This window comes from Trichomycterus rosablanca, chromosome 9 (assembly GCF_030014385.1).
Source record: "Trichomycterus rosablanca isolate fTriRos1 chromosome 9, fTriRos1.hap1, whole genome shotgun sequence".
Classification (NCBI taxonomy): domain Eukaryota; kingdom Metazoa; phylum Chordata; class Actinopteri; order Siluriformes; family Trichomycteridae; genus Trichomycterus; species Trichomycterus rosablanca.
In genome coordinates, this window is record NC_085996.1 from 15,323,675 (window position 1) to 15,336,111 (window position 12,437).

General features: G+C 37.8%; 2 long non-coding RNA genes across 3 annotated transcripts; both read right to left on the reverse strand.

The window, feature by feature from the left end:
- Positions 1–1,769: 1,769 nt before the first annotated feature.
- On the reverse strand, positions 1,770–8,680 carry LOC134319897 (uncharacterized). 2 transcript variants are annotated; one of them, XR_010013577.1, is made up of 5 exons: positions 8,503–8,680; positions 4,054–4,293; positions 3,465–3,549; positions 2,523–2,627; positions 1,770–2,387 (listed from the first exon to the last, which is right to left on the reverse strand). It is a non-coding gene; the product is annotated as an uncharacterized LOC134319897 (long non-coding RNA). The 2 variants fall into 2 exon arrangements; XR_010013576.1 differs by lacking the exon at positions 3,465–3,549.
- Positions 8,681–11,494: 2,814 nt separating this feature from the next.
- LOC134319898 (uncharacterized) lies at positions 11,495–12,418 on the reverse strand. The gene is made up of 2 exons (XR_010013578.1): positions 12,180–12,418; positions 11,495–11,893 (listed from the first exon to the last, which is right to left on the reverse strand). It is a non-coding gene; the product is annotated as an uncharacterized LOC134319898 (long non-coding RNA).
- Between the last annotated feature and the right edge of the window lie 19 nt (positions 12,419–12,437).

The window sequence follows — 12,437 nt, forward strand, 5'->3', positions numbered from 1 at the left end:
TGTGTGAGCTAACCTGTTTAGGGTGCTTCTTATCTTTTGCCCAAAGAAGATTATATAGTATATACAAATTTGATTTACAGTACAAGGCAAGACAGGCACAGAACAAGAATCAATGTGAACACAACAGGGGGCTACACAATCAACACCGATGACTAGGCTAAAGGTGAATGCTTTGCTAACAGCTATGCTAACACTAAATGCCAAATAAGACTTGCGAGAGGTCAGAATCAATCCCTAAACTAACATGAATCCTAAACTGCACTACACAAGAAATTATAAACCCTAAGCTAAACCTAAGCTATCTGCTAACAAGAACATTAAGGGCAAGGCACTATGGGAAGCACAAAGATAAGGACAAGACAGAGACTGGGACTAAGATACTACAAAGGTCAGGCTAGTACATAAAACATGGACATCAAGGTTATTTAAAGCAAACTACAATAAAAAGGGATTAAAGCTTTCCTCTCCAACTTCAACCTAATTTTACACCAACAGCCCTTACATTGAGCAGGGGATCATGGATAACTTATACACAAGACAATGATTATACAACAAGGTACAGGTGATGACGATGAAGGTGAGGACAAATCAAGAGGCAGGGGCGGAGACAAGAGAGACGTGGAACATCAATAATAAACAAAAGTCCATGTGCTAAGAGCCGGGCAAATCTGGAGCTGTAACATCATTACTAACAGCACAGATAAAAGAATGTAATAAATACTGTGAAATCAAACAAGGGTATTTAAAAAAAATGTGGGGGGGGGGGGGGAATCATTTTATTAATGTGCCAATAAATATACAAATGATAAAATTCAGAGGTGTCCATATTAGCATTTTATGAAACATCAGGGTGACTTTTAGTTGGTAACAAAGGCCAAACTTGGGGGCCTATAATGATAATTACAATCAAACTTATCAGAATACAAAAAATAATAAACCCACTGAATCTCAGTAGGTCTGTACATGAGGACTAATACACTGGCATCCACACCACAAAACACAAGCATGCAGCTCAACATAAGGACTGAAAAAAGTTTGGGTTCTGACCATAACCCCTTATTATTATCTCTAAGTGTGAAGCTCTATACAATTGTTCTACATCTGATGTGTTAGATATCATTTACTAACAGTGAATAAATGGCATTTGTGTAAACAACAGCTGGTGATAGGAGCAAGACTACAGGAAAGCACTCTGTCCAGAGAAGCTGCTCTGCTTCTAAAGGTCTGTCCAGCCTCACACCTTTCATGGAACAACTATTTTCTACTGCTTAAATCATATATTATATTATATCATATTAAAAACATGCCCGGTTTTACAGAGTGCTTTGATAGCCGGTACAGAGTGGGAAAGCTTCTGGGGAGAGGAGGCTGTGGTTCTGTCTTCGCAGGACTTTCTAAGACTGATGGAAAAGAGGTGAAATATTTACTCAGCTCTGCTCAGTGCAAAACAAGAACTATTGATCATTACGAAGCTGCTTTGCTTTTAAGTTACACAATGACTTTGCCTTTCATCAAACTTGTAGTTAAACATCAAAAGATTCTGTTTAGTTTTTTGCTTACTGTTGGCTGAGCTGTAAAGTATGTTCCCATAATATCAGTTGTCATGTTTTTCCATATTTGAATAGGTTGCTATTAAAATTAAAAACTAGGTGTCCATAAACTTTTTCTCTGCTAACATTAACTAACACACCTTACCTCTGAGTCAGGCTCCAGATACAGATTGCATTGGTTACAAGTGTAACAATATATTGTGACATGATGCACTGAAATGTAAAATGCCATTGACTATTATTTCCAATCCCATGCTAACCATGTCTGCTTAAACATTAGCCTGGTGAGAAGAACAGTCATCCTGGTGTTAATGCTGATGGTGTCCGAGCCACCTCGCTGTGAACATGTCCTGGAGCTTCTAGAGTGGTTCCACATCCTGGAGCGACCCGTCCCCTGCGTGGACCTCTTTGAATACCGCAGAAGAGGCTCGTCACTGCCGTGATCGCGGGGTTCTTCATCGTGACATTAAGGAGGAGAACATTCTAGTGAATTTGGACAGATTAGAGGTCAAACTTATAGACTTTGGCTGTGGGGACCTGCTCAAGTCGACCCCCTACAGACGTTTTGCAGGTAATTGTACCTCAGAAGTAAGAAGTTATGAAACACAGAGATGAAAGCGATCGCATAGGAAAGCTGTGTTAACCATTTCTTTCACTTTTATTTAGGCACCATGTTATACGTCCCACCTGAGTGGATAACGGAGGGTAAGTATCATGGTTGCCCTGCGACAGTCTGGAGTCTGGGTGTGTTACTGTTTGTTGTAGTGTGTGGAGAGATGCCATTTTGTGACAAAAGGGAGATTGCTGCTGGACACCTGATCTTTAAACCTGGTGTGTCTGAGGGTAAGAAAACACAGAACATTAACATTAAGACCCGTGTACACACATAAAAACTGCACATTAACATACCTTTTTAAAATAGTGTTAAATAGTTTCTATCACAAATTTATATTAACTGATTACTGCACACACAGCCTGCCGTTATCTGATCAGAATCTGCTTCATGAAAGGTCCAAAAAAACGACCAAGCCTTGAGATGATCCTGGAGCACAACTGGTTTCCAGACGTCCTTAAGATCTAAGTTCAGGTTAGTCAGAACAGATAAGAATAGACCTAAGTAGAGACTGTATTAGCATATAGCCCAGATCACATGTCTTGTAATTAATCATCGTTAAATTTTGATAACATAATTACATTAAAAACAATAAGTTATTAACTGGTGTGTAAATAAAATCATACTTTTTGCTTTAATATTTTCTTATATCTGTCTTTTATATTCTATAGGCACCTGTATGCTTCAAATAAACAGATCATGGGTGAGCATATCAGGAACTAAGCAATGACCAAATGTGTATGAACAAAACTGTCCACTGTTTGCTTTTATGTACTGTCGGAGTAATCTGAAAGAATGAGCGAATGAACATCAAAAAAGCACAACAGGAATGATGGAATCAGCAATATTTTATGGATCAGCTTGAGGAGTCAGTCGACTAAATAATGCAGACGTTTTTTAAGCTGCATTTCATCTATTTTACCCGTTACATAAATATTAGCCTTATATCCCATTAACACATGATGGAAATGAATCTCACATCTTTTTTTAACCACCACAGCACAGGTCTGCTACAAGAACAGATCCAGAGAATTTTAGCTGAGGTTCAGATCATCTAAATTCCTCAGCACAGTGTACCATCAATGTCAGAAACAACCAGATTTGGGCTTAAGCACCTTGATACCTGGCAGGAATCGAAACAGCCCTAAAACATAATTGAGCCACCACAACAATCTATAGTGGGTGTCTATAAATACATTTTGCAGACTTTTAACACATTTTTATTGTGCTTTGATTGTGCTTGTTGGCAGTTTAACTGTCAGTATATTATTTTGTGTCCCTACTATCTACAGGTCAACAACCTCATCTGTCGTCTGCCTCTTTTGTCCTGAAAGCTCTTTGACCTTCTCCATGGTGATAACTGAGACAAGAGTAGAAACAAAGTGCCTACACACAAACAATAAAATGTCTTTTTAAACTGTGAAGCATGGTGAAGGAATCACTTCTTTCTCTGGACCTGAAAACTATTCAGTTATTTTAACCACTGTGGTCAAAATTATTATAATTATTCTTTCTTAAAATCAAGAAATTTTATAAGAGGGTGTTACTGCAGTGGTCTATCACCTGAACCTTAATGTAACTAGGAGATTCATTTTCCAGGCCTATAAAACATTATTAAACCCTTTAAAATGTACACATTTTTCCTATTAACATTCAAGGAAACCAGAGTTCACCTAAGGCACTAAAGTAAACTGTACCTAAACCAGAGGGTCTAATCTCATGTCACCAAAAGCTCATCACAAAACTATTTAAAGCACATGAAAGCACTGATCTCAGAAACTGTAGTCCAGCGGTCATCAACACAAACACTTCCAGGTAGTCCAGCCTATAAAACTGTACAAATCCCCAGCAAATTACTGAAATTACTGTTGTTGTGTTTTGAACACTTACACTGGCACTGTTTATGACCTTCCAAAGATCCCTCATTGTTTTGTACAGGCTAAATAGGGATATTCCACTAGCACACCGGTTCAAAACTCTGTGTTGCCACCGGTTGGCTGGGTGCCATCTAGCAAGCATAACTGGCAGTGCCTGGAGCAGACACGGTTCTGCTAGAGCAGGATGACCGGACTATGTGGGTGGTGTCTTCAAACGCTGCGTAAGGATCCTAATCAGCAGATAGAGAGGCGCCTGTGCAGAGACAAATTGACTATGCTAAACTGGGAGAAAATGCATGAATAAAATAATAGAAAATAATATCTTACATTCAGTAAAGCAAGTACTGTGGATGCTAACTCATATTTATATTTTGAATATTTCATATTCAGAATTTCTTCTCTCACTTGACCAGACGTGATACTCCTGGCAAGTTTGGAACAGCTTGTGAGAGAAAAATGTTAATTTACAATGGAAGTATTAACATAGTATAATCAATTACTACTTGGGATATGTAGATATGCTTGGGGCATGATTGCCAATAGTCATATTCCAATATTCTAAGAATACTGCTACAATAGAATGTTACTGGATGTGTACATGATAAGAAGTGTGTCAATTGCATTGTATGATGTCCAAAACCCAGTTCTAGCTGATTTAGATCAGTTCATGTGTTTTAGCTAAGAAATCTCTGTTAACAGTCTTACAAGGAAACCAATGGGAGTATAAAAGAGTGGGTTTTTTTCTGTGTAATCGCATTTCTCTGTGTGAGACTGTCGGTGTGATCCTTCTCTGCAGGCAAGATTACATCTCTTTTCTATTCATAATCCAGGTATTTCATTAAGGGTTTTTTTAACCACAAGCTAAATGAAACGAAGCTGTCATGATGGTTGCTGCTAGTGAATATTTACTGAAATGCAACGGTTTGGGCTAAAGCGAGCTCCTGACACCCTTATGGGAAAATTCCTCTTATAGTATAGAATTAGTCCCATTTCAATACACAACAATGTATTGTAGTCTACATGCATTTTTGTATTGAAAAAAACAAGAGTACCTGCAGGCAAAACTTAAAACCTTGGGATCCTGCTATCACTTCACAAGATTTTCAAAAGTCTTGTGCTCTGAGAATGTTTTGAGAGAGATTACAAGTTGTTATATGTATATTATTAAGCTTTTCAAACATTTTATAAAACAGCATACAGTAATCTGGTGTTCCTTCAAACTGTTCATGGAGATGGAATCCACTGTTCCTCAGTCAGTCAGGCCTTCATACTAGTTCAAGAATCTTTGTTTGTGTTTCTCTACATAATCCTATTGATTTAGCTGAAATGATCTTTGTGTGACAAATTTAGCCACTCGATAATGGGTCATTAACTCAAGTTTGAGTTAATGTAGTTGAACCTTTTAAGTATAAGTATGTTATTTTAAACAGCTAATTAATTAAATATAACAAAACATGAAGCACGTTGCATGTTCTCCCTGTGTCCAAGTGGGTTTCGTCTGTGTTACGCACCCTATATGGATACTAGGGGATGTAGGGTCAGTAACAGTAGTGGTTACAGAGGTGAGGCAATAGGAAATAAAACTGTAGACTGGGGACACAAACTAGATGCAGTAGGTGAAGCCTGAGTTTACATTGGCTGGTACACATACAGTGGGTTACATTTACAATGTACAAAAAAAATGTACATCAACGGAAAACAAAAGGGCCTGGACTAGGGATGTCCCTATCCGATCTCAAAGATAAGAAACAAACCAGATGTCATTTAACCAAAGGATCTACAATTACTACCAATTTGATACGGCACCTAAAAAGTAAACACTCAGTTGAATACAGCGAGTTTATTAGTATATGATGAGAAGAGGAACCGGCTGTCCGCTAACACGGCAGAGATGCTGATTTTCCTCAAAAAGAACCTTCACTTCATTTTGAGTGTTGTAGTTTTACTACTACAATGCTGCACTAGGTTTGTTTACTTTTATTTTGTAAAAATAAAAGAACAGGCATTGGATGCAGGCATTTTTTTTTCCTACAGCACTGCAGAGCTATTCAGTTGTTAAACATATACATTGGATTAATTTGAATAACTGTAATGTACTTGAAGTGTGCACTGTGTGAACAGTATTATCTAGTTCTTATCTAGACAATATCTAGAAAATACAAGTATCGGTTTGGGATCGGGATCAAAATAAATGATTGGGATCGGGATCGAGAACAAAAAAACGTGATCGGGACATCCCTAGCCTGGAAGAAAGCGGTGCTAAAGGAAAGAAAATAATAAAACAAAACCCATACTTCCTATTCTCAATTTCACACAATTCTGTGAACTACAAACAAAATGCTTAACAAAAGAACTAACTACACTAAACCTTCCTACCACACATAAATACAATGGATGGCACACGCTTCTTACCTAGGGTGTGTTCGAAAAGCTAGTGTGCTGTCTACATAGGCAGCATTTTACATCATCCTGTGCACGCTCCCGAGAAGGAGGCTGTTCGAAATCCTAGATGCCTTAAAATCCACACTTCTGAGGCATCTTATTGTTTCAATGTTATTTTGGCTCAAGAACGAGTGAGCATCGAACGCTGCCTTAGTGATCAAGACAATCCCAGCATTCATGGCTGACGGGGCGGAGAAACGAATAAAGAGTTATTTTCAAACGTAAATAAAATATTACTGATTTTTAACTTGTATAAACTTGTACCAAGTGTTTTTATTTGCAAGTTCGGGCTTGTCAGGAAATTTAACCGTTATCGGTACATGAAGGGAGATGTTATTGACGTTAGCGTGCTGTGCTACCTCAGTTTATTGGTTTTAATGGCGAGATGCTAAATGCTAAACGCGAAATGCTAAACCCGATGGAATTGCTGTCTAAGTAGTGCGTTCGAATAACCTGACTTATAAGTCACTGACTTATTAGGCAAGGCAAGGCAAGTTTATTTGTATAGCACCTTTCATACACAGTGGCAATTCAAAGTGCTTTACATAAGGAAAAAAAGTTAATTAAAAGCATTAAAACATTCCTGAGATCTAGAACCTCAGAAAGACTTTTTGCAAACATTTAGTTACAATTAAGAGAGCATGAAATTCAAACGAGAGATAAAAAATTAAGAACATGAAAAATTAAAGAAAATATTGTAAAATATACCCTACAATTTGGGAAATACGAAATTAAAACAAGAGAGATAAGCAATTAAAACATGAAAACTAAAAGAAAATATAGTAAAATATACACTACAATTTAGAATGTACACCACTCTATAAAAAGAATTATTAAGAGCATGAAAAACTAAAAGAAATATGGAATCCTCTCTACTAAGTCAGCTGCCTATGTAGACAGTAAGACAGCAAGGCAGCTCCCTAGGTTTTCGAACACACCCCTAGTGTGTCTATACACAGGTTTGCTACATGATGGAAATGTATGAGCGTGCCCATTTTTACCTGCCCAGGCCCCAATACACAAACTGTAACAATTGGTCACAAGGACTATACACAAAGAGACAAATCTCAGAATTCAAAGCATGTGCCACTGAGCCAAACACCAGCAAGTCCCACCAAACCAACTAGCCCAACATGCTAGATTGCTAAATTGCTAGCCAGGGCGTCGTCTTCTGCTTTGTCTTTATACCAGGGGTCTGCCTCCGCCCATGTTTTAGTCTTACCTGCTGAACCATTTACATTTACGGCATTTAGCAGACGCTTAAATCCAAAGCGACCTACACTACTGTGACAGTATACAGTCTGAGCAATTGAGGGTTAAGGGCCTTGCTCAAGGGCCCAACAGCAGCAACCTGGCAGTGGTGGTGCTTGAACCAGCGACCATCTGATTACTAGTCCAGTACCTTAACCACTAGGCTACAACTGCCCTGTTGTTGTCAACGGAGAACCACATGCTGCAATAAAAGTCTCAGCAGCAAAACAAAACAGTAAGATAGCAGCATATATACACACAAATAATAATAATAATGATAATACGTGCCTTTTCACGTAACACACCCCCACTCAAAGAGGACAGAAGGCATTCTGTCAATTACATTCTAGACAGGGTATCAGCTATTTTATTCTCTACACCCTTTTTATGTTTTACCTCCAGGTTGTACTCTTGCAGAATGAGAAACCATCTCATAAGTCTTTGTACATCCTGGAGAGAAATACCAGAGGGTTGTGGTCTGTATAAACAACTACAGGTAAAGGACTTGACCCCACATAAACTTCAAAATGCTGGAGAGCCAGCAGTAAGGCCAACCAGGGGCGTCGTAGTGGGGTGAAAAGTGGGACCGAGTTACCAGGGCCCGAAGTCGGGGGAGGGCCCTTGAGGAGTCTAGAAGGAGTCTGGACTGGGGTGAGGGGGGCCCATGGGCACTGCTTGTGCATAGGGCCCAGAATTTGGTGCTACGCCCCTGAGGCGAACGCTTCCCGTTCTATTGTGGAATACTTAACCTGACATTTGTTAAACTTACGGGAATAATAACATACTGGATGGTTGATCCCCTTTTCGTCTTCTTGCAGCATGACTGCTCCAGCTCCTACACCACTTGTGTCCGTTTTCTCCGGTTTCCTCCCACAGTCCAAAGACATGCAAGTGAGGTGAATTGGAGACACTAAATTGTCCATGACTGTGTTCGATATAACCTTGTGTAAACTGATGAACCTTGTGTAACGAGTAACTACCGTTTCTGTCATGAATGTAACCAAAGTGTAAAACATGACGTTAAAATCCTAATAAAATCCTAATAAACAAACAAACAAACAAACAATAAATGGGTGATTCTTCAATTGCGGGCTCTTTTGACCATCTTAACGTTTGAAAAATAAAATTAGGAATAATTTAATTTTAATTATGTCAAGATAATGCTAGAGCAAAGACTTAATGATGGCTAGAATTGAGCTTATATAGAATTTTAATATTTCATATTTATTTGCAAAGTGGCATAGCAAAATGTCATTATGTGTTGGTAATGACATGTTGCGGAAAAAAAACTAGATAGGCCATGGATTTGCTAAAGCTAGTCAACAGCTAGTACAAAATGCACTTTAAATACATATAAATAATGTGTAAATTTCTTTTTTTTTGGTAAAGTACTGCCATATTGATGTAAATGGTAATGACGCTGAATAAATATATTCTATGATCAGGAGGAATACATGATTAAATTACTCACATTTCCATACATTAAAATGTTAATCTTCTCTCATGGCTGGCATGTGCTTCCTTGCGAGTCTTTGTTTCCATGGTTACAACATAAACAAGTGTTACCTTCAAATGATTCCCTACAGAAACCATACACTGTTGCGGTAATGATGATAATGCTGGGGACAGTAATATATTGCTCAAAAATATGCACAGGTTGTACAAATATGAAAAAAAAAAACATTTTGTTTCTTTTTAAGTTATTATAAAACTCATATTGTGATTTTTATAATGAATTGATAACTTTTTTGCATTTTATTAGAGCAGAGAAGTTTTAAAGTCTGGGTTGGGGACAAGGCCAAAGTAGCAAAATATTGATGTTTAAATCATCATAAAAAATGAAAATCATAATTATTTTGGTATGTAATTTTTTTTAGTGATACAATGAATGATCTTTTTTAATACCTAAAATATTTGTTTTGTAATAAAGTATTTTTAACACCAATTTATAACTTAGTGACGTAAAAGTTCCCCCAATTGAAGAATCACCCAAATATTTATTTTTCTAATTCGTGGAGCATATATTGTATAGAATAGTTAAATGCATTTCTTTGATATTGTCTGTGCACAATATGTAGAGTTAAAGCCATTTTTTCATTCAAATTAATTTGTTATACAGTAACTTTGTCATAAACTTCATTGCGCCGAGAGAGAATGGTGAATTGTTTCCAAAATAAGGTGCACTACATTATAAAACAACACACTAGATAGTGCACTACATTGCTCAATAGGCTCTATGCACGCAAGCTCTGTGACGCGTTTCCGTTTAGCGTTAGTCGGGCAGTCTAGCTTCCGGTTTGTTATAAACACCGGCAAATTTCTAATCACAACGTGTCGTATAGCGGCGAATATACGAGTTTGAGTTCTAAAATTAGTAAGAAGGTTTTGTGTTTTCAAAAACAAGATCGGGGTGGATCGGTACATTCTCAGGGTTCATGTTGAACGCTGCATCCGACGGGTTAAAAAGAATAAGTTGTTTGACACAGTGATCGCTATCAGAGCATAAATCAGCTGTTTACTGTATCGTGAGATTGGACCACTTGTCAAGGGATGGAGCTAAACATTCGTTTTTGACTGTAATTTTTTAAAGAACGTGCACATTTAAATATTGTAAATATATATATTATAGTTTATACTCTGTTTTTAAACAAAAGCATAAAAAGCCAACAAAAGCCTCTTCATTATGTAAACATACCTCTTATGTCTACACTCTGATTATTTTATTAGTTCTACAATTACAAACTGTAGTTAATTTGTTTCTTTCTATACTGTTAGCCTCCTTTCTGTTCTTGATGACCAGGACCCCCACAGAGCAGGTATTATTTAGGTGGTGGATGATTCTCAGCACTGCAGTGACAATGACATGCTGGTGGTGTGTTAGTGTGTGTTGTGCTGGTATGAGTGGATCAGACACAGCAGTGCTGCTGGAGTTTTTAAACACCGTGTCCACTCACTGTCCACTCTATTAAACACTCCTACCTTGTTGGTCCACCTTGTAGGCATAAAGTCAGAGACGATCACTCATCTATTGCTGCTGTTTCAATTGGTCATCTTCTAGACCTTCATCAGTGGTCACAGGACGCTGCCCATGAGGCGCTGTTGGCTGGATGTTATTGGTTGGTGGACGATTCTCAGTCCAGCAGTGACAGTGAGGTGTTTAAAAACTGCAGCAGCGCTGCTGTGTCTGATCCACTCATACCACAACACACACTAACACACCAGCACCATGTCCGTGTCACTGCAGTGCTGAGAATCATCCACCACCTAAATAATACCTGCTCTGTGGGGGTCCTGGGAGAGTCATTGAAGAACAGCATGAAAAGGGGCTAACAAAGCATGTAGAGAAACAGATGGACTACAGTCAGTAATTGTAGAACTACAAAGTGCTTCTATATTGAGTGTGTAAAACAGTTTTTGCTGTTTCTTACGTTTTGTGAATCTGGCAGTTGTTTAACATTCATTTCACAATGAATAGACCACTTGAATGGCGTTAAAAAGACTTGAAATAAAATCTTTTTACATTTAACTTCAAATGGACGTTTTTTTTTTCTCTTTTGTAACATGATACAAGGTTTTGAACTGAACAGCATATATATTTGATACCCCATTGCTGCCAGCTTGACACTGATAAATTCTGTAATGACTAATTCTTGATAACCTGCTGTAATAAACATAAGAATAAAAAAATCAAAGTTCCTCCTCGCATTTACAACAAATATGTTTTTGGAGAAAGACATGTTAATACTGTAACATCAAATTAATCAATTGACAGGAAATTTATTATGGTCTGACATATAACATTTGATAATGAATAAAAGATAACTCATTCATATATTGGTGAACAAAACTTTTTACACTTAATCAAAAGATTGAGGGTAAATTGCTAATATATCCAGTCAGATATGTTTAGTTTGTTTTATGTTGTATTAGGATTTTAACATCATGTTTTACACTTTGGTTACATTCATGACAGAAATGGTAGTTACTCATTACACAAAATTCATCAGTTCAAGTTTTAATATCAAACAATTTTGTATCTCCAATTCACCTCACTTGCACGTCTATGGACTGTGGGAGGAAACAGGAGCTGCCGGAGGAAACCCACGCAGATACAGGGAGAACATGCAAACCTCACACAGAAAGAACCCGGACCACTCCACCTGGGAATTGAACACACATACATATATATATTTATTGTTGTTTGAACATCATTAATACATGGGATTTGACACTATCTTAAAGCTTGCCTAACCTGGCACTGTGCAAGCAGAATATGCATAAAAATGAAATTGTAATGGTATGCTTCAAAGCTAACTAAAACATGAATCTTAATACTGGTCTGTCAAGCTAGATGTAGTGTTTGTCTAGTCTAGCAAAACAACCACTAACCAGTTTACAACTACCCTACTTGCATGGTTCTAAGGAAATGTTTGCTAACGTACTTACCTTCATATTTGTCAATGTCGCTGGAGTTGTACATTTAAAATCCTTTTTCCCGCTTGTTAGAAGAAGCAGTACAAACCATGCGTCGGTCGGTCTAAATCGTTCACTGTCAGACGAGGTTAATCTTGAAGACAACAAGTGTAAAAGAGAGCCATGCCTAACGTTATCTGCTTGTTGACGACCGGCAAATGAATACCGGAAGTTGATCTGCCAGTATACGAGAACCCGGAAGACAGTCGTGCATAGAGCCTATGGGGAGCC